Source organism: Giraffa tippelskirchi, chromosome 5 (genome assembly GCF_054371585.1).
Source record: "Giraffa tippelskirchi isolate mGirTip1 chromosome 5, T2T-mGirTip1v1.2.pri, whole genome shotgun sequence".
Taxonomy (NCBI): domain Eukaryota; kingdom Metazoa; phylum Chordata; class Mammalia; order Artiodactyla; family Giraffidae; genus Giraffa; species Giraffa tippelskirchi.
The window spans coordinates 168640565-168667866 of NC_137279.1; the positions used below are offsets into that span (position 1 = coordinate 168640565).

Genomic DNA, 27302 nt, shown 5'->3' on the forward strand with positions numbered 1-27302 from the left:
GGAGACATGAACAGAGAAGCCACTCTAACAGAAGTGAAGATGGGTGCAGAGAAGGAGGCACAGACTCCCACTTACCAAGGCTTAATCAGGCTACTGCCAACTCTGAATATCCAACCTACAAGCAACAGAGACCAACACTGAACTCCCAGTACAGCACTATACCTCAAGCTGACCAACTGGCTCTAGATGACAAGCTGACCACTTGTGTTACTTCCTCTTGAAAGGGCCAATGACTGATCCTCATGAGTATTCAAAAGATATTTATTCCAGGTATGAGTTTGCCGATAGAGCTCCAGCCACATGACTAAAAAAGGGCTTAGAGAGTACTTGACCCACAAACATGGAATCCCAAGTAACGGAGCATCCAATCAAGGTTACCACTTCATCATGGAGGGAATATCGCAGTGGGCCCACATCCATGGGATCAAGTGGTCTTACACATAACAGCACTGCAAAAAAGGCAGCCACGCTTACAGATTATTGGAATAACCTACTAAGGACACAGCCAGTGTACCAGCTCAGAGGCAAGGATGGTGTGCTATCCTCTAGGATGCAGTATATGTACTGATTCAAAGCTATGTTTCCAGTTGGGTCTAAGAACCCACAGGGTTCAAGAACCAAAAGGTAGAAGCCAAAATGACCCCCCACTTACCATCATCCCCAGTGATCCACTGGAGGCCTCCAGAGGATTCCCAAACACTGGGCTCTACAGAGTTAGAGGTCCTGGGCACACTTGCCAGGAGATAAATCAAGGATCATAGCTGAGCATTTGGGATTCTGTGCGTTCTGGGACCAGGAGATAAGAAGAATCACCATGGCAGAGCTAATTAAACCTCATCCTCAGGAGAAGTAGGGCTGCTGTTACATAATTGGATCAAGGAGTATGTGTGGAATTCAGACGATCTACTGGGTACCACTTGATACTTCCCTGCCCAAATGTGACTGTGAATGGAAAAACACAACCACTTCACCCTTAGAAGAGTATGGTTTTCAGACCCCTCAAAAAGGTTTGGGCCATATCACTAGATAAACCACCAAGACCTTCAGAAATGATAGCTGATGGCAAGAATTCTGACAGGATAATGGAGGAGACAATGAGAACCACTGTGACCCTAAGACTAGCTACGGAGATGGAGGCTGAAGCCTGTCTCACTGTCCTACTTCTTCTAACTTTCCCATCAGGAAGAGAAGGCCATGGAAAAGGGAGGAGTTGCTCTCAGAAAATGTTTAGAGACATAGATCCATACATAAAAAAAGGACTATAGCATTCACTTGTTTCTCCCTTCAAAAAAGAACTTGCATTCACGAGCAAAGGGTACAATTAGCTAACAGCCTCCAGCTGCAGCATATCAGAATTCATCTCAGCTTTCCAGTGAAGGCTGCACTCTTCTTGGGCAGTTCCTTGTTGTTTAGTCCGATTCTTTGCAACCCCATGGACTGTATTCCACTAGGCTCCCCAGTCCATGGGATTTCCCAGGCAACAGCACTGGAGTAGGCTGCCATTTCGTTTTCCAGGGGATCTTCCCCACTCAGGGATCAAACTCACATTTCCTGCATTGGCAGGCAGATTCTTTACCACTAAGCCACCAGGGAAGCCTGGGCAGCTCCTAGCCAGTGACTAAACACGGTGGATGTTCTAGAACCTAGCCATTTCTTCTAATAAGAAGTTTTTGCTCTTGAGTTTCTTATTGGGTTGACTGAGATTTTTTTTTTCCCCCCTAGATCTGCATCATAGACTGAGGCTCTCCTTGGTCAGTTCAGTTTCCTCTCCCTTTCCCTTCATGGGCATCCACCTCAGTGATTCCCAGGGGACCAAACCAACACACTATGTAATTAGCTCTTTATATGGATCATCCCATTTAGCCTACTAAAGTATTACTGTTATTCCCTTTTTACAGATGAGGAAACAGGCACAGAGATGACGACTTGTGCAAGATCACAAGGCAAAAGCAGTGAAACTAAAATATGAACCCAGGCAGTGTGAGCTTTGAGTCACTATACCAGGGAAGACAAGATATTATCTCGTCATCTTCAGATATTAAAATGAGAGCAAACGTTTATTCTGTATAATTTTAGAGGTAGACAACAAAAGGATAGATACTAAAGAAAAGCAGGTCGTAATTATAAAAGAAATTTTCTAATAATCAGCAGCAACCAACAACAGAATGAAGTCCTTCAGAAATAATCAGGGCCAATCACCAGAGGGTTGAAATCGCCATGGATATTGTGAAGAGTGAGGCTTTATAAAACAGATAAAAGTTGATCTAGATCAGTAAAAGCTGTACCACTAAGTATCATGTGGAAAAAATAGTTCCACAGTCAATTAGTCTGGGTAACAGACTGCTAAATAAAGTGAAACAAATTCTTTACTTTTACTCTTCAGTTTTTAAAATACTAATGTGCAGTTACAAATCTCTAAGGGATCTAATATGCTGGGGGGAAAAAAAAACAAATTTATTTGACTAAAGAACACTTCCTTGCTTCTGGTCAAGGATCATTTCTTTGCTAAGTCAAGATTCACTGATTCAAAGACTCCAGAAGCTAACAAGGAAAAGCATGATAGTTTTCTAGCTGGGTGACAATTTTCCAGCCAGCCAAAACATCACCTGATTACCTACACGTCAATATTAGCATCTCTAATATCTTCAGGATGTGTAGGCTATGTAACAGTTGTCACTAAAGTGCATTTCATGGTTTCTGAATGCAAAACACACCCTAATTTGCTTTATAAACAAATTCTCTTAAGATCCACAATAATGGGTCCACATTTTAATTACTGAACTCCCACTTTATGAGCAATATGAAAGCTTTAATTATTTCAAGTGTGCTAGTGGTGACCTGGTTATTTTCACATAACACAGTTTTACATGCATTTTCCACAAATATAAACATCACAAGAAAGGGCAGAAGAGGGAATTCCCTGGCAGTGCTGTGGATAGGACTCAGTGCTTTCACTGCCAAGGGTGTGGGTTTGGTCCCTAGTTGGGGAACTAAGATCCCACAAGCTGCAGGGCACAGCCAAAAAAGAATAAAAAAAAAAAAAAAAAAAGAAAGAAAGAAAGGGCAAAAGAAGGGGAATAATAGGTAGAGAGGGAAGAGACCTTAGCCACAAACTATTCATTCATCCAGCTAACTTCCAGAGTTTCGGTGTTTTTATTCAGAACTACATTCTCTTTAATCACTCAGGGAATACATTTCTGTAAATCACAATCCCTTGACCTTGATTCAGTCAGCAAAAACAAGACCGAGAGCAGACTGTGGCTAAGATCATGAACTGCTTATTGCCAAATTCAGACTTAAATTGAAGAAAGTAGGGAAAACCACTAGACCATTCAGGTATGACCTAGATCAAATCCCTTATGAGTATGCAGTGGAAGTGACAAATAGATTTAAGGGACTAGATCTGATAGACAGAGTGCCTGATGAACTATGGACAGAGGTTCGTGACATTGTACAGGAGACAGGGATCAAGACAATCCCCATGGAAAAGAAATGCAAAAAAGCAAAATGGCTGTCTGAGGAGGCCTTACAGAATAGCTGGGAAGAGAAGAGAAGCGAAAAGCAAAGGAGAAAAGGAAAGATATTCCCATCTGAATGCAGAGTTCCAAAGAATAGCAAGGAGAGATAAGAAAGCCTTCCTCAACAATCAGTGCAAAGAAATAGAGGAAAACAACAGATTGGGAAAGACTAGAGATCTCTTCAAGAAAATTAGAGATACCAAAGGAACATTTCATGCAAAGATGGGCTCGATAAAGGACAGAAATGGTATGGACCTAACGGAAGCAGAAGATATTAAGAAGAGGTGGCAAGAATACACAGAAGAACTGTACAAAAAAGATCTTCACGAAGCCAGAAAGAAAAACAACAATACAGTATACTAATGCATATATATGGAATTTGAAAGATGGTAACAATAACCCTATATGCGAGACAGAATAAGAGACACAGATGCATAGAACAATTTTATGGACTCTGAGGGAGAAGGTGAGGGTGGGACGTTCTGGGAGAATAGCATTGAAACATGTATATTATCATATGTGAAACAGAACATTCCATGTTCAATGCATGAGACAAGGGCTCAGGGCCGGGGCAATGGGATGACCCAGAGGGATGGGATGGGGAGGGAGGAGGGTGGGGGGTCCAGGAAGGGGAACACATGTAAACCCATGGCTGATTCATGTCAATGTATGGCAAAAACTATTACAATATTGTAAAGTAATTAGCCCCCAAATAAAATAAATAAATTTATAAAAAAAAAAAAAAAGATCTTTACGACCCAGATAATCACAATGGTGTGATCACTCACCTAGAGCCAGACATCCTGGAATGTGAAGTCAAGTGGGCCTTAGAAAGCATCACTACAAACAAAGCTAGTGGAGGTGATGGAATTCCAGTTGAGCTATTTCAAATCCTCAAAGGTGATGCTGTGAAAGTGCTGCACTCGATATGCCAGCAAATCTGGAAAACTCAGCAGTGGTCACAGGACTGGAAAAGGTCAGTTTTCATTCCAATCCCAAAGAAAGGCAATGCCAAAGAATGCTCAAACTACTGCACAACTGCACTCATCTCACATGCTAGTAAAGTAATGCTCAAAATTCTCCAAGCCAGGCTTCAGCAATACGTGAACCGTGAACTTCCAGATGTTCAAGCTGGTTTTAGAGAAGGCAGAGGAACCAGAGATCAAATTGTCAACATCTGCTGGATCATCGAAAAAGCAAGAAGAGTTGCAGAAAAACATCTATTTCTGCTTTATTGACTATGCCAAAGCCTTTGACTGTGTGGATCACAATAAACTGTGGAAAATTCTGAAAGAGATGGGAATACCAGACCATCTGACCTGTCTCTTGAGAAACCTGTATGCAGGTCAGGAAGCAACAGTTAGAACTGGACGTGGAACAACAGACTGGTTCCAAAGAGGAAAAGGAGTACGTCAAGGCTGTATATTGTCACCCTGCTTATTTAACTTCTATGCAGAGTACATCATGAGAAACGCTGGGCTGGAAGAAACACAAGCTGGAATCAAGATTGCCGGGAGAAATATCAATAACCTCAGATATGCGGATGACACCACCCTTATGGCAGAAAGTGAAGAAGAGCTAAAGAGCCTCTTGAAGGTGAAAGAGGAGAGTGAAAAAGTTGGCTTAAAGCTCAACGTTCAGAAAACTAAGATCATGACATCTGGTCCCATCACTTCATGGGAAATAGATGGGGAAACAGTGGAAACAGTGTCAGACTTTACTTTTTTGGGCTCCAAAATCACTGCTGATGGTGACTGCAGCCATGAAATTAAAAGACACTTACTCCTTGGAAGGAAGGTTATGGCCAACCTAGATAGCATATTTAAAAGCAGAGACATTACTTTGCCAACAAAAGTCCGTCTAGTCAGGGCTATGGTTTTTCCAGTGGTCATGTATGGATGTGAGAGTTGGACGGTGAAGAAAGCTGAGCGCCGAAGAATTGATGCTTTTGAACTGTGGTGTTGGAGAAGACTCTTGAGAGTCCCTTGGACTGCAAGGAGATCCAATCAATCCATCCTAAAAGAGATCAATCCTGGGTGTTCATTGGAAGGTCTGATGTTGAAGCTGAAACTCCAATACTTTGGCCACCTCATGCGAAGAGTTGACTCATTGGAAAAGACCCTAATGCTGGGTAGGATTGGGGGCAGGAGGAGAAGGGGACGACAGAGGATGAGATGGTTGGATGGCATCACCGACTCGATGGACATGGGTTTGGGTAGACTTCGGGAGTTGGTGATGGACAGAGAGGCCTGGCGTGCTGCAATTCATGGGGTCGCAAAGAGTCGGACACGACTGAGCGACTGAACTGAACTGACCTTGATTCTCTTATCTTCCTCAGCCACTACCAACAGACCACTGCCACCCATTCTGTTACTTCATTAATGACATTTGGTCACCATTGCCTAGAGCTGTTCACATACCATCTTTTCACTGAGCTCTTCTTTAGAAATATTGAACAGACTATTAAGTGTAGAAAGGGCCTTAACATCTAGCCCATCACTCAATTTCAGATCAGAGAAATGAGGTCCAGAGGCCAGTTATTATACTTATCTACTAATTACAAAGCAGGCACTTATCTACTTCAAAAATAAGTGTATAAAAGCAGAAATTCCCAAAATACATGCATACATACATTTTTAAAAATGAATACAAATAGCTACATGCCAGTAGCACACTTCAAAGGCAAACATCCACCAAAATCAATCAACTAAAGTTGTGCTCTCCTAATTTGAATACTTCCTAAAGCAGTATGGAAAATCTTAGGATAAAACAAATACAGAACACATAGGGAAGTTCACTTGATGGAAAAGAATGGACTTTGTAGTCAGTTATATGGTTTCAATCATGGATGTGGGCTTAGGAAAGTCAGTAGAACTCTCTAAGCCTCAGTTTCCTCAGTTGTAGAACATCTATGACACCGTGGATATTACAGGATCATTTTAAGAATTCTAAAAAAAAAAAAAAGAATTGTAAATAACAGACATGAAACACCTACTAGAAAGATGGCACACTGTTGACAAAACTTTCGTGCATGACACAAATAAGTAATAAAAGGCAAAAGAAATCAAGGAAAATTTTGTTAACCTGAGAGCACTGGATAATGGGGTAAGCAGAAATAAGAGTGAGGAATGATCAGGTTGGAAGCAGACCATGAAGGGCTGTGCCAGAATAAAGAATTTCAACCTTCCTTTTTAACCTCTGAGCAAAAATTTCCAAGAGTGACCTCACAATAATCTCAAAATTAATTTACTTTAGCTACTAATTTAAAAACAAACAAACAAAAAACTATGGACAGCTATTACATCACCAGAATCACAAGAAGGTCTAAATGATGAATTCTGAAGTTTAAAAATGTTTTCTCAAAGTGGCAGTGTTTTACTTCAGTTACTTTTTAGAGATTGTTTCTCTCAATTTAAAATGAGAAATGGAGACTAATGTTTACATAAACCTTGAGGGAATATTTTCACAAAATTTTGATACTGCTTGCTCTTTAGTTTAATAAAGGGAATTCTGAGATAGGCTCTGCTGAGGTTTAAAATAGTAACAAAAACATTTATCATTTATTTTTCTTCATTTAAATAAAATGAATTCTGGCAGATAAGCTACCAAACCTTACTATGAGAGGTTAAAGAAGGACGATATTACAAACAGAAATGTTTACCTTTTCATTAATCCCAGCAAAAGACTCCAGAACTACTGTTTTTTTTATAACTATATAGAAAATATGGCATCCAAAGCAACCATCAGTTCAGTTCAGTCGCTCAGTTGTGTCCGACTCTTTGCGACCCCATGAATTGCAGCACGCCAGGCCTCTCTGTCCATCACCAACTCCCAAAGTCTACCCAAACCCATGTCCATCGAGTCGGTGATGCCATCCAACCATCTCATCCTCTGTCGTCCCCTTCTCCTCCCACCCTCAATCCTACCCAGCATTAGGGTCTTTTCCAATGAGTCAACTCTTCGCATGAGGTGCCCAAAGTATTGGAGTTTCAGCTTCAACATCAGACCTTCCAATGAACACCCAGGATTGATCTCTTTTAGGATGGATTGATTGGATCTCCTTGCAGTCCAAGGGACTCTCAAGAGTCTTCTCCAACACCACAGTTCAAAAGCATCAATTCTTCGGCGCTCAGCTTTCTTCACCGTACAACTCTCACATCCATACATGACCACTGGAAAAACCATAGTCTTGACTAGACGGACTTTTGCTGGCAAAGTAATGTCTCTGCTTTTAAATATGCTATCTAGGTTGGCCATAACCTTCCTTCCAAGGAGTAAGTGTCTTTTAATTTCATGGCTGCAATCACCAGCAGCAGTGATTTTGGAGCCCAAAAAAATAAAGTCTGACACTGTTTCCACTGTTACCCCATCTATTTCCCATGGAGTGACGGGACCAGATGTCATGATCTTAGTTTTCTGAACGTTGAGCTTTAAGCCAACTTTTTCACTCTCCTCCTTCACCTTCATCAAGAGACTCTTTAGTTCTTCTTCACTTTCTGCCATAAGGGTGGTGTCATCCGCATATCTGAGGTTATTGATATTTCTCCCGGCAATCTTGATTCCGGCTTGTGTTTCTTCCAGCCCAGCGTTTCTCATGATGTACTCTGCATAGAAGTTAAATAAGCAGGGTGACAATATACAGCCTTGACGTACTCCTTTTCCTATTTGGAACCAGTCTGTTGTTCCACGTCCAGTTCTAACTGTTGCTTCCTGACCTGCATACAGGTTTCTCAAGAGACAGGTCAGATGGTCTGGTATTCCCATCTCTTTCAGAATTTTCCACAGTTTATTGTGATCCACACAGTCAAAGGCTTTGGCATAGTCAATAAAGCAGAAATAGATGTTTTTCTGCAACTCTCTTGCTTTTTCGATGATCCAGCAGATATTGGCAATTTGATCTCTGGTTCCTCTGCCTTTTCTAAAACCAGCCTGAACATCTGGAAGTTCACGGTTCACGTATTGCTGAAGCCTGGCTTGGAGAATTTTGAGCATTACTTTACTAGCATGTGAGATGAGTGCAATTGTGCAGTAGTTTGAGCATTCTTTGGCATTGCCTTTCTTTGGGATTGGAACGAAGACTGACCCTTTCCAGTCCTGTGGCCACTGCTGAGTTTTCCAGATTTGCTGGCATATTGAGTGCAGCACTTTCACAGCATCACCTTTGAGGATTTGAAATAGCTCAACTGGAATTCCATCACCTCCACTAGCTTTGTTTGTAGTGATGCTTTCTAAGGCCCACTTAACTTCACATTCCAGGATGTCTGGCTCTAGGTGAGTGATCACACCATCGTGATTATCTGGGTCGTGAAGATCTTTTTTGTACAGTTCTTCTGTGTATTCTTGCCACCTCTTCTTAATATCTTCTGCTTCCGTTAGGTCCATACCATTTCTGTCCTTTATCGAGCCCATCTTTGCATGAAATGTTCCTTTGGTATCTCTAATTTTCTTGAAGAGATCTCTAGTCTTTCCCAATCTGTTGTTTTCCTCTATTTCTTTGCACTGATTGTTGAGGAAGGCTTTCTTATCTCTCCTTGCTATTCTTTGGAACTCTGCATTCAGATGGGAATATCTTTCCTTTTCTCCTTTGCTTTTCGCTTCTCTTCTCTTCCAAGCTATCTGTAAGGCCTCCTCAGACAGCCATTTTGCTTTTTTGCATTTCTTTTCCATGGGGATTGTCTTGATCCCTGTCTCCTGTACAATGTCACGAACCTCTGTCCATAGTTCATCAGGCACTCTGTCCATCAGGTCTAGACCCTTAAATCTATTTGTCACTTCCACGGTATACTCAAAAGGGATTTGATCTAGGTTATACCTGAATGGTCTAGTGGTTTTCCCTACTTTCTTCAATTTAAGTCTGAATTTGGCAATAAGCAGTTCATGATCTGAGCCACAGTCTGCTCCTGGTCTTGTTTTTGCTGAGTGTATAGAGCTTCTCCATCTTTGGCTGCAAAGAATATAATCAATCTGATTTCGGTGTTGACCATCTGGTGATGTCCACGTGTAGAGTCTTCTCTTGTGTTGTTGGAATAGGGTGTTTGCTATTTACCAGTGCGTTCTCGTGGCAAAACTCTATTAGCCTTTGCCCTGCTTCATTCTGTACTCCAAGGCCAAACTTGCCTGTTACGCCAGGTGCTTCTTGACTTCCTACTTTTGCATTCCAGTCCCCTATAATGAAAAGGACATCTTTTTTGGGTGTTAGTTCTAAAAGGTCTTGTAGGTCTTCATAGAATCGTTCAACTTCAGCTTCTTCGGCATTACTGGTTGGGGCATAGACTTGGATTACCGTGATATTGAATGGTTTGCCTTGCAAACGAACAGAGATCATTCTATCGTTTTTGAGATTGCATCCAAGTACTGCATTTCAGACTCTTTTGTTGACCATGATGGCTACTCCATTTCTTCTAAGGGATTCTTGCCCACAGTAGTAGATATAATGGTCATCTGAGTTAAATTCACCCATTCCAGTCCATCTTAGTTAGCTGATTCCTAGAATGTCGACGTTCACTCTTGCCATCTCCTGTTTGACCACTTCCAATTTGCCTTGATTCATGGACCTAACATTCCAGGTTCCTATGCAATATTGCTCTTTACAGCATCGGACTTTGTGTCTGTCACCAGTCACATCCACAGTTGGGTATCATTTTTGCTTTGGCTCCATCCCATCATTCTTTCTGGAGTTATTTCTCCACTGATCTCCATTAGTATATTGGGAACCTACTGACCTGGGGAGTTCATCTTTCAGTGTCTTATATTTTTGCCTTTTCATACTGTTCATGGGGTTCTCAAGGCAAGAATACTTAAGTGGTTTGCCATGCCCTTCTCCAGTGGACCACAATCTGTCAGACCTCTCCACCATGACCCATCCGTCTTGGGCGGCCCCACAAGGCAAAGCAACCATAAGACTGTGTAAAAACCAGTTATACAATCTTGTATAACTTTCAGCTCACTCAGTTCAAAATTAGCATTAAAAGATCTAACAGTGATCATAATCAAATGGGAAAATACTGAAGGTGATCCACTGTATGTAGAATGAAGCCCCAAAATGCATTCTGTTTACTCAAACAATGGTTCCCTGGAGAATTTCCTAACTAGTTTGAAAAAACTTTAGAAACATAAGCAAGTCATTACTGCTGACTTTGAACTGTGTCCTACAAAACCTCACAGAAAAGGTTTTAATAACCTGAATGGGAACAAACAATAGGGGACCATCCTACATACAAGTATAAAGAACTTTGCTGTAAATAATTTGTATTTTTGACTAATCTGTATTTATACAGAATTACATCTCATGGGGAGGTAATGACAATGCTTAAAACCTGTCAGAACTGAGTGCTTAGAAACGTTAATAGGTAAGTTTGCAACTATACTCTTAACTTTTAAGAAATATTCTAGCATTTAATGGAAAACTAAACCTAAGGTTTACAACTGCATTTTATTGACAAAAATTCTTAGAATTCAACCTTTTTGTTGAAGTCCCCATACCACTATCCTGTCACCACCCAATGTGGTTAACCAGCTCACTGTTTACTAAACATGAAACTAAAAAGTTCACAGCTTTCATCCTCAAGCTAAAAACCCCTCCTCATAGAAGAATCTGGCAATTTATCTGCAAGCAAAAGTTTCAACAACTTACCTAATGACTGTAAATAAAAGTTACAAATCTCAAATAAAGCCTTATCTTACCACTTCACACCCACTAAGATGGCTATACAGTAATTTAAAAGACAGATAAGTGTTTTGAGGATGTGAAGAATCTGTGGTAATGTAAAATGGTGCAGTTCCTCAAAAAGGTTTAAATAGTTACCATTTGACCCTGGCAATTTCACTCCTAAGTATATGCCCAAAAGAAATGAAATCACAAAAAATATCCAAAGCAACATAATTCATGATAGCCAAAAAGTTGAAACAACCCAAATTGAATGGATAAATTAAACTGGTATTATCCATAAACCCCTGCATGGATCACAGCCTTGTTGTGGCGAAGGGGCTTGTGTAACTCAATGAAGCTATAAGCCATGCTGTGCAGAGCCACCCAAGACAGATGGGTTACAGTGAAGAGTTCTGACAAAACATGATCCGCTGGAGAAGGAAATGGCAAACCACTCCAGTATTCTTGCCCCAAGAACCCCATGAACAATATAAAAAGGCAAAAAGATATGACACCAGAAGAGGAGCTCCCCCAGTTTGGAAGGTATCCAATATGCTACTTGGGAAGAGCAGAGAGCAACTACTAATACCTCCAGAAAGAAAGAAGAGGCTGGGCCAAAGAAGAAATGACGCATAGTTGTGGGTGTGTCTGGTGGTGAAAGTAAAGTTCAACGCTGTAAGTAACAATGCTGCATAGGAACCTGGAATGTTAGGTCCATGAATCATGGTAAATTGGACATGGTCAAGCAGGAGATGGCAAGAGTAAACACTGACATCTTAGGAATCAGTGAACTATAATGAATGGGGATGGGAAATTTTAATTCAGATGACCATTAAATCTACTACTGCGGGCAAGAATCTCTTAGAAGAAATGGAGTAGATTTGATAGTCAACAAAAGAATCGGAAATGGCAGTACTTGGGTGCAATCTCAAAACAACAGAATGATCTCAGTTTCCAAGGCAAACCACTCAACATCCCAGTAACCCAAGTCTATGTCCTAAACACTGATGCTGAAGAAGCTGAAGTTGACCACTTCTACGAAGACCTACAAGACCTTCTAGAAATAACACCAAAAAAAAAAAAAAAAAAAGGTGTCCTTTTCACCACAGGGGATTGGAATGCAAAAGTAGGACGTCAAGAGATACCAAGGCAAATTTGGCCTTGGAGTACAAAATGAAGCAGGGCAAAGGCTAACAGAGTTTTGCCAAGAAAACATATTGTCATAGGGAATGCAAGAGACAACTCTACACATGGACATCATCAGACAGTCAATACTGAAATCAGATTGATTATATCCTCTGCAGCCAAAGATGGTGAAGCTCTACACAGTCAGCAAAAACAACCTGGAGATGATTGTGGCTCAGATCATGAGTCCTTATTGCAAAATCCAGGTTTAAATTGAATAAAGTAGGGAAAACCACAAGGTCATTCGGGTATAACCTAAATCAAATCCCTTATGAACATACAGTGAAGGTGACTAGTAGATTCAAGTGATTAGATCTGGTAAACAAGAGTACCTGAAGAACTATGGACAGAAGTTCGTAACACTGTACAAGAGGCAATGACCACAAAAATCCCAAAGAGAAAAAAAATGCAAGAAGGCAAAGTGGTTGCCTGAGGAGGCTTTACAAATATGTCGAGGAAAGAAGAGAAAGGGAAAGATACACCCAATTGAATGCAGAGTTCCAGAGAACAGGAAGGAGAGATAAGAAGGTTTTAACTGAACAATGCAAAGAAACAGAGGAAAATAATAGAATGGGAAAGACTAGAGATCTCTTCAAGAAAACTGGAAATATCAAGGGAATATTTCACGCAAGGATGGACACAATAAAGGACAGAAGTGGCAAGGACCTAATAGAAGCAGAAGATATTAAGAAGATGTGGCAAGAGTATATAGAAGAACTATACAAAAAAGTCTTAATGACCAGGATAACCACCATGGTGTGGTCACTCACCTAGAGCCAGACATCCTGGAATGTGAAGTCAAGTGGGCCTTAGGAAAAACTACTACAAACAATCATTCCAATCCCAAAGAAGGGCAATACCAAAGAATGTCCAAACTACCAAATAATTGTGTTCATTTCACATGCCAGTAAAATTACGCTCAAAATTCTTCAAGCTAGGCTTTATCAGTATGTGAACCGAGAACTTCCAGATATACAAGCTGGGTTTAAAAATGGCAGAGGAACCAGAGATCAAATTGCTAACAATTGTTGAATCATAAAGAAAGCAAGGAAGTTCCAGAAAAACATCTACTTCTGCTTCATTGACTATGACTTTAGCATAGTGTGGATCCTTCACTGTGTGGATCACAACAAACTGTGGAATATTCTTGGAGTGACGCAAATACCAGACCACTTTACCTGTCTCCTGAGAAACCTGTCTTCATGTCAAGAAGCAACAACTAGAACCTTCAGCTCAGTTCAGTCACTCAGTCATGTCCAATTCTTTGCAACCCCATGGACTGCAGCATGGCAGGCTTCCCTGTCCATCACCAACTCCCGGAGCTTGCTCAAACTCATGTCCATCGAGTCGGTGATGCTATCCAACCATCTCATCCTCTGTTGTCCCTTTCTCCTCCTGCCTTCAATCTTTCCCAACATCAGGGTCTTTTCCAATGAGTCAGTTCTTCGCATCAGGTGGCCAAAGTATTGGAGCTTCAGCTTTAGCATCAGTCCTTCCAATGAATATTCAGGGTTGATTTCCTTTAGTATTGACTGGTTGGATCTCCTTGCTGTCCAAGGGACTCGCAAGAGTCTTCTCCAACACCACAGTTCAAAAGCATCAATTCTTCAGCATTCAGCTTTCTTTATGGTCCAGCTCTCACATCCATATGTGACTACTGGAAAAACCATAGCTTTGACTATATGGACCTTTGTCAGTGAAGTAATGTCTCTGCTTTTTAATATGCTGTCTAGGTTAGCCATGGCTTTTCTTCCAATGGAAACAGTGATAGAATTAGAACCTTACATGGAACAACAGACTGGCCCAAAATTGGGAAAGGAGTACATCAAGGCTGTATATTGTCATCCTGTTTATTTAACTTATATGCAGAGTACATCATGTGAAATGCGGAACTGGATGAATCACAAGCTGGAATCAAAAATGCCAGGAGAAATAATCAACAACTTCAGATATGCAGATGATACCACTCTAATGGCAAATAGAAGGGGGGGAAAATGCAAGCAGTGACAGATTTTATTTTCTTGGGCTTCAAAATCACTGCAGACAGTGACTGCAGCCACAAAATTAAAAGACACTTGCTCCTTGGAAGAAAAGCTATCACAAACCTAGATAGCATATTAAAAAACAGAGACATCACTTTGCTGACAGATAGTCAAAACTATGGTATTCCAGTAGTCATGTACGGATGTGAGAGTGGGACCATTAAGAAGACTGAGCGCCAAAGAACTGATGCTTTCTAACTGCAGTGCTGGAGAAGACTCCTGCAAGTCCTTTGGACAGCAAGGAGATCAAACCAGTCAATCCTAAAGGAAATCAACCCTGAATATTCATTGGAAGGATTGATGCTAAAGCTGAAGCTTCAACACTCTGGCCACCTGATGCGAAGAGCTGACTCACTGGAAAAGATCCTGATTCTGGGAAAGATTGAGGGCAAGAGGAGAGGGGGATGACAGAGCATGAGATGGCTGGATTGCATCACTGACTCAATGGACATGAGTTTGAACAAACCCCAGGAAACAGTGAAGGATAGGGAAGCCCGGCATGCTGAAGTTCATGGGGTAGCAGAGTCGGACACAACTTATTGACAACAATGTGGCTCAGTGGTAAAGAATCCACCCACCCAAGCAGGAGACATGGGTTCAATCCTTGGGTCAGGAAGATCCTCTGAAGAAGGAAATGGCAACCCACTCCATTATTCTTGCCTGGGATATCCCATGGACAGAAGAGCCTGGCGGGCTATACAGTCCATGGGGTCACAAAGAGTTGGACATGACTTAGCAACTGAACACACACACACATACACACACAACGTTTAAATTATTTTACTAAATAAGATTGAGAATATTATAAAGTATAAGACGTTCCACTAACTACACAATTAAAATACTAATTCTCATACTTCAGCTTCTCCCTAATTTAGCAATATCTAATAGTTACATATTGATTATATTGATTTTATTTTCTTATAGTAAACTCTATAAATAATCACCTTTCAAGCTCTTGCAAACAGAAGTAAACAAGAAGTATATTTTCCACTTCCAGGGTAACACTGATTTACCAGGACTCATGGGGTTGAATTACAGCTCTGACTTACACATTATATCATTTAATCCTTGCTATAATCCTATAAGGTGGGTATTATCAGCTTCATTTTATAGGAGAATAAATTGAGGCTTATAAGGGGTAAGAAACTTGTCAAGGGTTAATGGGTTATAAGAAAAGACTGGACCCCATATCTGACATGTTACAAAAATTTAGTTCTAATCTACAGCAGTATGTAAGGAAAAGTCTATGTTTTGAAGATTTGTCAATAAACTGATACTGATTTTTGAAAACTAAGTATAAGAACTATTTCTATTCAGTAACTGCAACTATATACCTCTCACTGATTATTATATACTAAGAATATTATTCTATATAATGCAAGTAAAACCAAAGATCATGAAAATCTCTGAAAATGAATAACTGAAAATCAACAAAATTCTGAAAATGTAACGTATATACTTTCACAGAGAATGGCTAATTTTTAGCTAAACACAGGGAATAGTTAATTTGTTAGCTAAAAATGCAATGGAAAACATGTGTAATAGTTACGATCAAAATAGTTTTCCATCAAAAACAAAAATTTTTTTAAGTCCAAAAGTAAACTCATTCTCTAAAAAATTAAAGCTACCAAGTTTTAAGTCACACAGATATTCCAATGCCTGATTTTTGTTCTTGTTTTCCCCAAAATAAGGAATGGAATTAAATATTTATTGAGCACCTTCTATGTGACAGACACTGAACTAACTGCTTTTGATTACTTTTATCTCATGGAATGCCTGAGTACTAAGGGGTACTATTACTCCAACAGCACATAAGAAAAAACTCAGGATCTAAATGTCACATTGCTCTAAGGGTATAGTAATACTGCAGAAAAGATTCATACTCACATCTGACTCCATGCTCTGCACCACATCATGCAATTAACAACCAGAAAACATACCATTTGGGAACATGAGAATTTAAGTTAAAATTCAAGCAGTTATCTTTTAAATAAGCTTTGTGCCTGTGCCACTAGTCTGTGGCCAGTACAAAAAAAGTGCCAAATAAAAGTTTATTGAATGGAATGTAACAGAGGAAGAAATGGGATCAACTCCACTCACGTCTTCTTTTTAATTTTTAATTTTTCTTTTTAAAGAAGGAAATGGCAACCCACTTGAATATTGTTGCCTGGAAAACTCCATGGACAAAGGAGCCTGGCAGGCTACAGTCCATGGGGTTGCAAAGAGTCAGACACGACTGACCAACTCTCACTCACTCACTCATAAACACACCAAAGAGTCATGTAATATATATTACCTGCCTCTTGAGCCTCCCACACACACACACCATCTTTCTAAAGGAGCTAATGTAAAATTATTGCTCACAAGTAACATATATGATTTTTTCCTTAAAAAATAAAACACTGAATCAGGAAACAGAAGAAGGAATGAACATATATAAAAATTATTAATATCTGTAAAGGGCAAGCTACTGGATTAAACATTGAAGCTTTAAAGAGAGATCCAGCATGTTCCCCTCGATTACACTTGTCTAGTTCTGCCTTATAACATTTAATTAAACATGTCCTGCTTCCACAATTACCTAGTTGCTCTCAGAGACCTTGGTCACTTCCTGTTTCTTAGAACACCAAAGACAGGACCTCACACTTAATACTGGTAGCTAAAATTTTATAAAGATCTTCACAGATTACAAAACTTTTCCAAATGCATTTACCCTAAAAGCTTTGCATAAGTATAATAACTATCTGTATTTTACAGACAATGACATTGAAATCCAAGATTAAGAGCCAAGGTAAGTAGGCAGGTCTCCTTGTGTAACACCACAGCTACCAGAAAAGGCTCTCAAAAATGTGTTTGATTGAATCAGCTGTTCCTCAAAATATTATTTTTCTAAGAGTATTAACACCACATCATGTAAGAGATAATGATCTGTTGCTATGATAAATGACTGTACTGCCACTTAAGACTTACAGACTTGCTAGAAAACAGATACCTTCATTCAGCTTGACAAGGTTAATTAATTTTACCAGTGATACTTAAACTTTAGAAGGCCTAAGAACTGACTAGTTTGATAAAAATGAAGCTCTTGGACCATCACCATCTCTAAAAATTCTGATTCAAGGGGCCAGGAATCTGCATATTTTAATAAGAACTCTTAGCTGATTCTAATGTTGGTAGTCTTTAGAGACACATTAAGAACTGAATTAGATTTGTTTAACCTACCTCCCCAAAATGTTTTAATGAAGGCCATTTTTTTTACAGTTATATTTAAGCAAAAATCTTCCAAAAAACAATACTAGACTATGGCATCTAATAGGATAGGTCCCCCAAAAGCATTTAACACACAAAACCTCCTTCCACCTGGAGCTTCACACACTGCACAGGAGGTAAATCAGGGGTCTTTTAGGTAGTTACCCATGTTAAATTCTGTTTTAATTGATGAAATCGACTATGACTGCAATGTAATTTAGTAAAACACTTTTATAGGTCTAATACAAAAGACTGGCTGTTCAACAGTAAAATGGAACTCTGAACCTAATACAGAAATAATCACTTAAAAATCACCAACAACACAAGCCCATTGTTAAACTTTAAATGACCATCAAAATGTTCTGTCAGATTGTGGATGAATTTTCCCCCATTATTAAATATTTACTGAGAGTTGGCACAGCACCTCTGTGTACTTTCTGAATTTTCTACAATAAGCATATTTTTTTCAGGATTATAAGTTTTATAAGCACTTAATTCTACAACCTTCACATGCATAATAGAAAACAAGAATAATCCAAACCACGTTTATCATTAACTATAAATACTCAAATATCTGACTAACGTATCAAATCATGATCACTAACTTTTCTTTTTACATTAATACTAGGACAAATCACTTACCTACTAAAATTTAGAATATGTCCTATTTCTATCAGGTATCTGTTATTAGGATAGTTAGCATGACTTTAAAATCCTCTTGTCATTCATACTATGGATCTGTTTTTGTAAGGAGAACTGAGGCATTAAAATATTTACACTCTCTTATGGCAGGGGTGGGGATGGGGGACCAGACCTTTGTTTAAAAAAAAACAGATGTTTTTCTAATTGTGAGTATTTATCTAGGAAACTTAACATCGCAAAGCTGGAAATGGGCTTTCTCCAAGGCAGACCACGCTTAGGAGCAAAATGTAACAGAAGAAAGCAGAGATGAGCTCCCGGTAGGTGATGAAATTTCACCTCAAGTAAGACGCAAACGGTTGTTTTCAGCCCAGTCAGGTGGGGGAATGACACTCCAGGAGTTCTAAGGGCTTTCGGGGCCCCGCACTTTCGGCGCCGGTTCTCTCAACCCTGCCCTCCCGCCCCTCCCCCCAGGACTCTGCGGGACTCAGCACCGGGCACGGAAAAGCCCAGGCTGTTCGCAAACAGGCGTCCTCTGCCTCCCTCCGGGATGTACGTGCGGGGCCCTGGGTAAGAGGCTGCGCTTTCCCAGGCCCGCGGCCAATCCAAAGGTTGCCAGTGACCCTGCCAGCCCCCGGCTCCACACACCCGGCCGCCCCGCTGCCCAGGCCGGAGCGAGGGCTTCCCGGCGTCGCGGGGCCTAGTCGCCCCCCACGCGCCTCCAGCTTCTCGGGGGACGCGAGGAGGAAGGGCTGAGCGGCCCCCCCCCAGCCGCGGCGTGGGGAGGCGGCCGCCGCGGCAGGACGCCCCGTCCGCCCGGCCCGAGGACTTGCTGCCAGGGCCCTCCTGGGCGGCCGAAGGCCAGCGAGCCCGGGACCGCGCCGCGCCACACTCACCTCGAGCAGCGGCCGCTGCCGCCTCAGCATGGCCGGGGGGGTCGTCCCTGAGCCGACAGCCTCCTCCGGAGGGCACCGGCCCGGCCCCAGGCGCCGCCGCGAAGCCTCCCACTCCTGAAGGGGCTGAGGTCGCCGCTGTTGCTGAGGCCCGGCGCCCGCCAGACCACATCGGGCTCCCGGGCCGCCGCAGCCACGCGGATCCCGCAGGAGCGCCGCTGAGCCGGGCCGGGGGCGCAAGGCTGCGGCGGGACGACCGAGGTGCAGCAGGCGGGGATCCTCCGCGAAGCCTCCAGCGTCGCCGTGGCCGCTCCTGCCGCCGGCGCCGCTGGGCCACAGCGCCCCCTGGACCCCACGCCCGGCTACGGCGCCGGGACTGCGGCGGCCGCCCGGGCACGAGCGGTAGGGAACGCGAGGGAGCGCGGCCTGGGGTTGGCGGGGGCCGGGTGCTCCCTGCGCCGCCCTCGGGTCCCCGGCCCGCCCCCGACGACGCCTCCCGGGAGCCGGAAGCCCCTCGGTCCCCACCGAGCTTGATGGGTCCCCTTCCCACTTCCCAATCTTCAGGCCCTGAGCATCTTTGCACCTTTTCCTTCTCTCCAGAAAGTACGTGAACAATCCTGGCACTCGGACCTTCACCTGAGAGCGGGAATGTGAGGCGGTCTTCTCGTTTTCATCTCTCGTGATTCAAGGGGGATCCCTCCTAATCCCTTCAGTGTGTCTGGATATAAGAAGTGACCCAGAATCAACCTCCCTCCCCAACCCCCACCCCCACCCAGTCCTCTACCAAAACAGACGAAGGAATTGTCTTTGACCTTAACTTATTTTGGATCTAGTGGCAGACCATTTGAGTAATTTCCTTAAGATTCCAAACCCTTAACCCCAACCTCCCCCAAAATAGAAATAATAATATCCCGAGCAAGAGAAGAGTTAACCAATGAGTTGTCCGGAAATTCATAAGTAAGTTAAAGGTAAGAGAAGAACTATCCATGTATTCTAACTAACCTACTCCCCCGCCTCCATCTCTCCTCTTCCTCCCGTAACCCCTGCCAAATCCCAGGTGAGGTTTTGCAGGAAGCAAATTGTTACATAGCCAGGACTGTGGAGGGGCTGTGGAATTGTTCTGTTTACAGATACTCCACATTCGATCCCACTCAAACTCTAGGGTGCAAACATCAGAACCAAAAACAAAACAAACGAAAAGACTATCAGAGGGAAAATAGGGAAACAGAGAAATTCTTTAAATCCTCTGGTCCCCAATTTTTCCAAATAGATCATTTTGTCATAAAGTGGTATAGTGGAACAAGTAGGGACTTTGATGCCAGACAGGTCCTGATACTGCTCACTGCAGTTCTGTCATGAGTAACTTTATGACCCTGGGCAAATTATATAATGTTTCAGAACCTTGGTTTTCTGATGCCTACCTTGCTGGTTGTTGTGAAGATTAGACAGAATTTATGTAAAGGAACTGGCGCATGGAAGATACTCAATAAATGTTAGTTCCTACTATGGTTTGTTCCAAAACACCCTCGCAGTCTTTCTTGGGTGTATTAAAAAAAAGGTGCAACATTCTTGGACTGGGTAAAATCTCCCTAAATTTCACTGTTGAATTTATATAACATCCCTCCACGGAAGGCTAATAGAGCCAGTATACTGGATCCTATGACATTCTGTTGCATAGCAGATATCAGCATAGAACCAGTATATTTTTCTGTATGAAAAAAGAATTATAAGGCAATCTCACCTTACCTTAGGTTATGTCCTAATAATAATAAATCTTAATGAGAAAATTATATAAGGTCTCTGGGAACTTTCAAATAATAATTGAGCAGCCACCTCAGAGAAAATATAACCTAACAGCTCTCTTCCAATCAATGAAAGCTGTTCCAGCATGTGCCTTTGCCACCTACTTCTGAGTCACATTGCAAAAAAATCACTATCCCCTTTTTATAACAAGAGAAACTGGGGCTCAGAAGGAAACTATGATTCATTCTCACAACAGCTCTATGAATTAAGTACTACACTACCACCATTTCATATGTGAAATACATCCAGTGTGAGGAAAAGTTGGAAGTAGACCCCTATATTCCTTCAAGTATTATCTGATGCTCTAACAGTCCTTTCTGCAATATTCAGAAAATGCTGTAAGGCTACGACAGTTGCTAAAATTTTTCAATCTAGAAAAATGGGCTCTTTAATTAAGATTAGTTTGGCAACCTAACATTAGCACTGTGCTTTTCAAGCCTAGTTCACTACCACCAGCAGGAAATCTGCATTTGTTTATGAATAATCATGCTACACAGGGTGTAGCTACTACGTGAAGATGTGAAGATGATTCATTTGTTCCCAGGACCAATTTCCTCTTGCTTCACACTTTCTCCCCTTCTATTCAACTTATGTTGCTCAAAGAGGCTGCCTTGATCATCACTGCCATTTCTCTGATTATAGTAGTCCATTTTAAATCCTTTCATCTACACTTTTATTCCATAGTTTCAATACTTCTACCCGATCTGCTCTCTGCTTCTGAAATGTCTTTCATCTGTTCTCTTCTCCTCTACTGTAGATCTTTTCATTTTAATCTACCTTGACCTGCTGTCAATTGATTTGGTTACCCTACCCTTAATTTTGCATTGATTTCCACTCCTATCCAGTGACAGTAAAATACCTCCTTATTCCCAGCCTGGTAAACACACTTTCGCTTTTATACCACATACATCCTATAGAAAGCCCATATTTGTAAGAACGGTTTCTTCAAGTGAGTTTAAAGTATAGCACCCCAAACAAAATTGTCGTTGCTCCTTAAAATTTGTTCTTTAAAATTCAGGCCTTTTATTTGTCAATTATAGGCTGAGAAAAGAAAATTCAGAACAAAAAGGTATTCATTTTCTGGCTTGGTGAATGGCATAGGAAACATCATTAACTCTATTGTCTCTGTCCTGTACAACTGGTCACTACACCTGATAAATTATACTTTTTTTTTAACTTTAATTTTTTCACCGTGTGGCATGAGGAATCTTCGTTCACTGAGCAGGGATCAAACCCACACCCTCTGCATTGGAAGCATGGAGTCGTAACCACTGAACCACTGGGGAAGTCCCTCTATCTGTTACTTAATCATTGAGTTTCTCTCCTCTCCAATTCCACTTCTGCAGATGCACTGAATACAAAGAAAGAAGGGAAGAAAGAAGGAGGAATTAATATTATACTTGTGTACAAGAGTATTACTGTATAAATATTTGTTTAAAGAGCACAAAATCTCTTCCGTGTTTTCGATAATCGTTGTGCTTTCCAATTTATAAGTACTCATTACTACACTGTCAATATCTGTTTGCTTGTATGTTTTCCCTATCAGATTGTGAATGTTTGATTCATTTCTGTGTTCCTACAACCAGTCTCAGCACAGAATTTAGGGGATATTATTGTTCTGTTCAGTCATGTCCGACTCTGTGATCCCAAGAACTGCAGCACACCAGGCTTCTCTGTCCTCCACTATCTCCCAGACTTGACTCAAATTCATGTCCATTGAGTCGGTGTTGCCATCTAACCATCTTATCCACTGTCATCCCCTTCTCCTCCTGCCTTCAATCTTTCCCAGCATCCGGGTCTTTCCCAATGGTCAGCTCTTCCCATCAGGTGGCAAAAGTATTGGAGCTTCAGCTTCAGCATCAGTCCTTCCAAAGATTCAGAGTTGATTTCCTTTAGGATTGACTAGTTTGATCTCCCTGATGTCCAAGGGACTCTCAATTGTCTTCTCCATTACCACAGTTGAAAAGCAGCAATTCTTTGGCACCAGCTTCCCTGGTAGCTCATGCGGTAAAGAATCTGCCTGCAATGCAGGAGACCTGGTTCAATCCCTGGGTTGGGAAGATCCCCTGGAGAAGGGAATGGCAACCCACTCCAGTGTTCTTGCCTGGAGAATTCCATGGACAGAGGAGCCTGGGGGGCTACAGTCCATGGGGTCCCAAAGAGTTGGACAGTTTCAGCCAACTCTCACATCCATACATGACTACTGGGAAAACCATAATTTTGACTATACAAACTGCAAAGTGATGTCTCTGCTTTTTAATATGCTGTCTAGGTTTGTCATACTTTTTCTTCCAAGGAGCAAGCATCTTTCAATTTCATGGCTGCAGTCAATGTCTACAGTGATTTTGGAGCCCAAGAATATAAAATCTGTCACTGTTTCTACTTTTTGTCCTTCTATTTGCCATGAAGTGATGGGACCAGATGCTATAATCTAAGTTTTTTTTAAAGTTGAGTTTTAAGCCAGCTTTTTCACTCACCTCTTTCTCCACCCCCATCAAGAGGCTCTTTAGTTTCTCTTCACCTTCTGCCATTACAGTGGTATCATCTGCATATCTGAAGTTGTTGATATTTCTCCCGGCAATCTTGATTCCAGCTTGTGAGTCATCCAGCCTGGCATTTTGCATGATGTACTCTGCATTTAAGTTAAATAAGCAGGGTGAAAATATACAGCCTTGACGTACTCATTTCCCAATTTTGAATCAGTCCATTGTTCCATGTCTGGTTCTAACTGTTGCTTCTTGTCCTGTATACAGATTTCTCAGGAGACAGGTAAGGTGGTCTGGTGTTTCCATCTCTTTAAGAATTTTCCACAGTTTGTTGTGATCCACACAGTCAAAGGCTTTAGCGTAGTCAATGAAGCAGAACTAGATGTTTTTCTGGAATTCCCTTGCTTTCTCTGTGATCCAAAGGATGTTGGCAATTTAATCTCGGGTTCCTCTGCCTTCTTTAAATCCAGCTTGTACATCAGGGGATGTTAAGCTGAACTAAATGATGGTTTAGCCTGATGTGCACAAGACTAATGCAACCTTCCCACTCAATTACTTTTTAGGCCTTTCCTGTTAACTTCCAGGGTCCACCAAAGAGTAAGACTCTCCTTCAACAGGTGATTGCCCTGCAGCCCAGAATTGACCCCAACCTGCTGTTGCTACCTATGGTATCCTCCACCCCTCTGACCAATCACAGCCAGGGTTCAAACCAAAATTCAGAGTTACTTGTTACCAAACAGGAGAGCCCTAGAGGAAACCAGAAGTCAGGTCAGTAAAGCAACACAAAAAGGAAAATTGGGAACATTTGGGAGTTGTTTAGGTCACTTGAGTCATTTCAAAAGGAACAAAGCAGTTCCCACTTTTGGAATAAGTACATTAAGAAAGTAATCAAATATGTGAAGAAAGATATGTGCAAAAAGATGTTTATTATAGATATTACTGTAGGTTTATGACACCAAAATGTAAGGAAAACCTTAAATGAATTATGGTATCTCAACACAATTATTGTGCATCTACTAATTGTATTTTTGAAGAGTTTTAAAAGACATTTAATACTGCTTGTGATTCAATATCAAATGAAGTGTTAAGTAAAAAAGACCATTGATGATGCCAATCATTTTTCTATATATTTCTGAAACATATAATATTTAGAAGAAGTAGTAAAAAATGTATGTTTGTGAGATATTTTTTTAACTTTTTGTCTTGAAATAATTTCATATTTAAAGAAAAGTTCCAAAAATACTACCAAAATAAATCCCATATACCTTTCATCTTTGTGCTGTGCTGTGCTTTGTTGCTCAGTCTTGTCCGACTCTTTGCGACCCCATGGACTGTACCCTGCCAGGCTCCTCTGTCCATGGGGATACTCCATGCAAGAATACTGGAGTGGGTTGCCATGCCCTCCTTCAGGGGGTCTTCCTGACCCAGGAATCGAACCCAGGTCCCTTATGTCTCCTTCATTAGCAGGCGGGTTCTTTACCAGTAAGGCCATCTGGGAAGCCCTAGTAGCATATGGAGTCTTTCAGGAGCAGCATATGGGATCTAATTTCCTAACCAGGAATTGAACCCTGGCCCCCTGCATTGGGAGCATGTAATCTTAACCACTGAACCACAAGTCCCTGCCTTGGGTTTTGGTTCTATATATTTTATTGTGTGTGGGTGCTAAGTCGCTTTAGTCATGTCTGACTCTTTGCAATGCTATGGACTGTGGCCTGCCAGGCTTCTCTGTCCATGGGATTCTCCAGGCAAGAATACTGGAGTGGGTTGCTATGCCTTCCTCCAAGGTATCTTCTCAATCCAAAGATCGAACCCAGGACTCCTATGTCTAACCACATTTGCTTTATTCTGTCTTTCTTCTGTGCATACTTGCTCCTATTCTCACTCTTTCGTCTATCTCTACAGAGAGATAGATATAAATATATTTAAAGAAAGTATTATAATTATTTTCTGATCCATTTATTCCTAAATATTTTAAGTATATTTCCCCCAAATAGTACAGATATCACAATACAATTATCAAAAACAGAAAATATTGATAGAACACTGTGACTTCATCTATGACTCTATTCAAATTTTGGCAATTGTCCCATTAGTATTCTTTATAGAAAAATAAAATAATTTTTTTCTGGCCCAGGATTCAGTGCAGGATCACACGTTATAATTAGTGTCAAATTTTTAATATTCTTTCATCTGGAACTATTTATCAGTTCTTGTTTTTTATGACCTTGACATTTTTACAGAATATGTGCCATTTATTTTGTAAAATATCCCTCAATTTTAGCTTGCTATTTCTTCTTGATTAGATTCAGGTTATGCATTTTTGGCAGGAATACTACAGAATTGATGTTGTGTCCTCAATGCATCATATCAGAAGTCATATGCTAACTGTACATCCCATCACTGGTAGTAATAGCAGTTTTGTTCACTTACTACCTTACCCTCCTAAGAAATCTATATACAGGTAAAGAAGCAACTGTGAGAACCAGACATGGAACAACAGACTGGTTCAAAACTGGGAAAGGAGTACGTTAAGACTATATTGTCACCCTGCTTACTTAACTTATATGCAGAGTACATCATGTGAAATGCTACGCTGGATGAAGCACAAGCTGGAATCAAGATATCAGGGAGAAATATCAATAACCTCAGATATGCAGATGATACCACCCTTATGGCAGAAAGCAAAGAGGAACTGAAGAGCCTCTTGATGAAAGTGAAAGGAGAGTGAAAACGCTGGCTTAAAACTCAACACTTAAAAAAAAAAAACAAAAAAACTCAACACTCAAAAAACAAAGATCATGGCATCTGGTCCCATCACTTCATGACAAATAGATGGGGAAACAATGGAAACAGTGACAGACTTTATTTTCTTGGGCTCCAAAATCACTGCAGAGAGTGACTGCAGCCATGAAATTAAAAGACACTTGCTCCTCGGAAGAAAAGCTATGACCAACCTAGATAGCATATTAAAAAGCAGAGACATTACTTTGCTGACAAAGGTCTATCTAGTTAATGCTATGGTTTTTCCAGTAGTCATGTATGAATGTGCGAGTTGGACCATAAAGAAAGCTGAGCACCGAAGAATTGATGCTTTTGAACTGTGGTGTTGGAGAAGACTCTTGAGAGTCCCTTGGAAAGCAAGGAGATCAAACCAGTCCATCCTAAAGGAAATCAATCCTGAATATTCATTGGAAGGACTAATGCTGAAGCTGAAGCTCCAATACTTTGGCCACCTGATTCAAAGAACTGACTCATTGGGAAAGACCCTGGTGTTGGGAAAGATTGAAGGCAGGAGGAGAAGGGAACTTCAGAAGGTGAGATGTTGGATGGCATCACTGACTTGATGGCCATGAGTTTGAGCAAGCTTGGGAGTTGGTGATGGACAGGGAAGCCTGGCATGCTGCAGTCCAGGGGGTTGCAAAGAGTCATCGGACACAACTGAGCAACTGAACTGATGACTAATGATGATCGCCTGATTGATTAAGATGGTATCTGCCAGGTTTATCCAGTGTCAGTAACTATTTTGCTCTTTGTAATTAATATCTTTTAGAGAGATTACAAATTTTAACATGTGTTGATAATGCTTGCTTGAAACAGTTGTTAATTTAATCATTGCCAAATTTCTAATTCCATCATTATCATTTCTAATACATTTTTTTATTTGCCTCCCTATGCTATGGGTGAGCTTTTTGCTTCTCCCTCTTTTATCAATCAACTTATTGATTTATATCAGAATAAACTCTTCAGTTTTTATTTTACTCTATGAATTTGATAATCATTACCTTCATTATTTATTTTGATGGAAAAATTGTTTCAGATTTGGTTGGCTTCTGTGT

At 41.1% G+C, this 27302-nt stretch overlaps 1 protein-coding gene across 7 annotated transcripts in view; it reads right to left on the reverse strand.

Annotated features, from left to right (window-relative positions):
* Nucleotides 1-19498, reverse strand: part of ZFYVE9 (zinc finger FYVE-type containing 9) — a 168263-nt gene extending 148765 nt beyond the window's left edge. For all 7 annotated transcript variants that reach the window (XM_081485364.1, XM_081485362.1, XM_081485360.1 and 4 more), the window contains exon 1: nucleotides 19181-19498. The gene's annotated coding sequence lies outside the window, so the exon portion shown is untranslated. The remainder of the gene's footprint in view (nucleotides 1-19180) is intronic.
* Between the last annotated feature and the right edge of the window lie 7804 nt (nucleotides 19499-27302).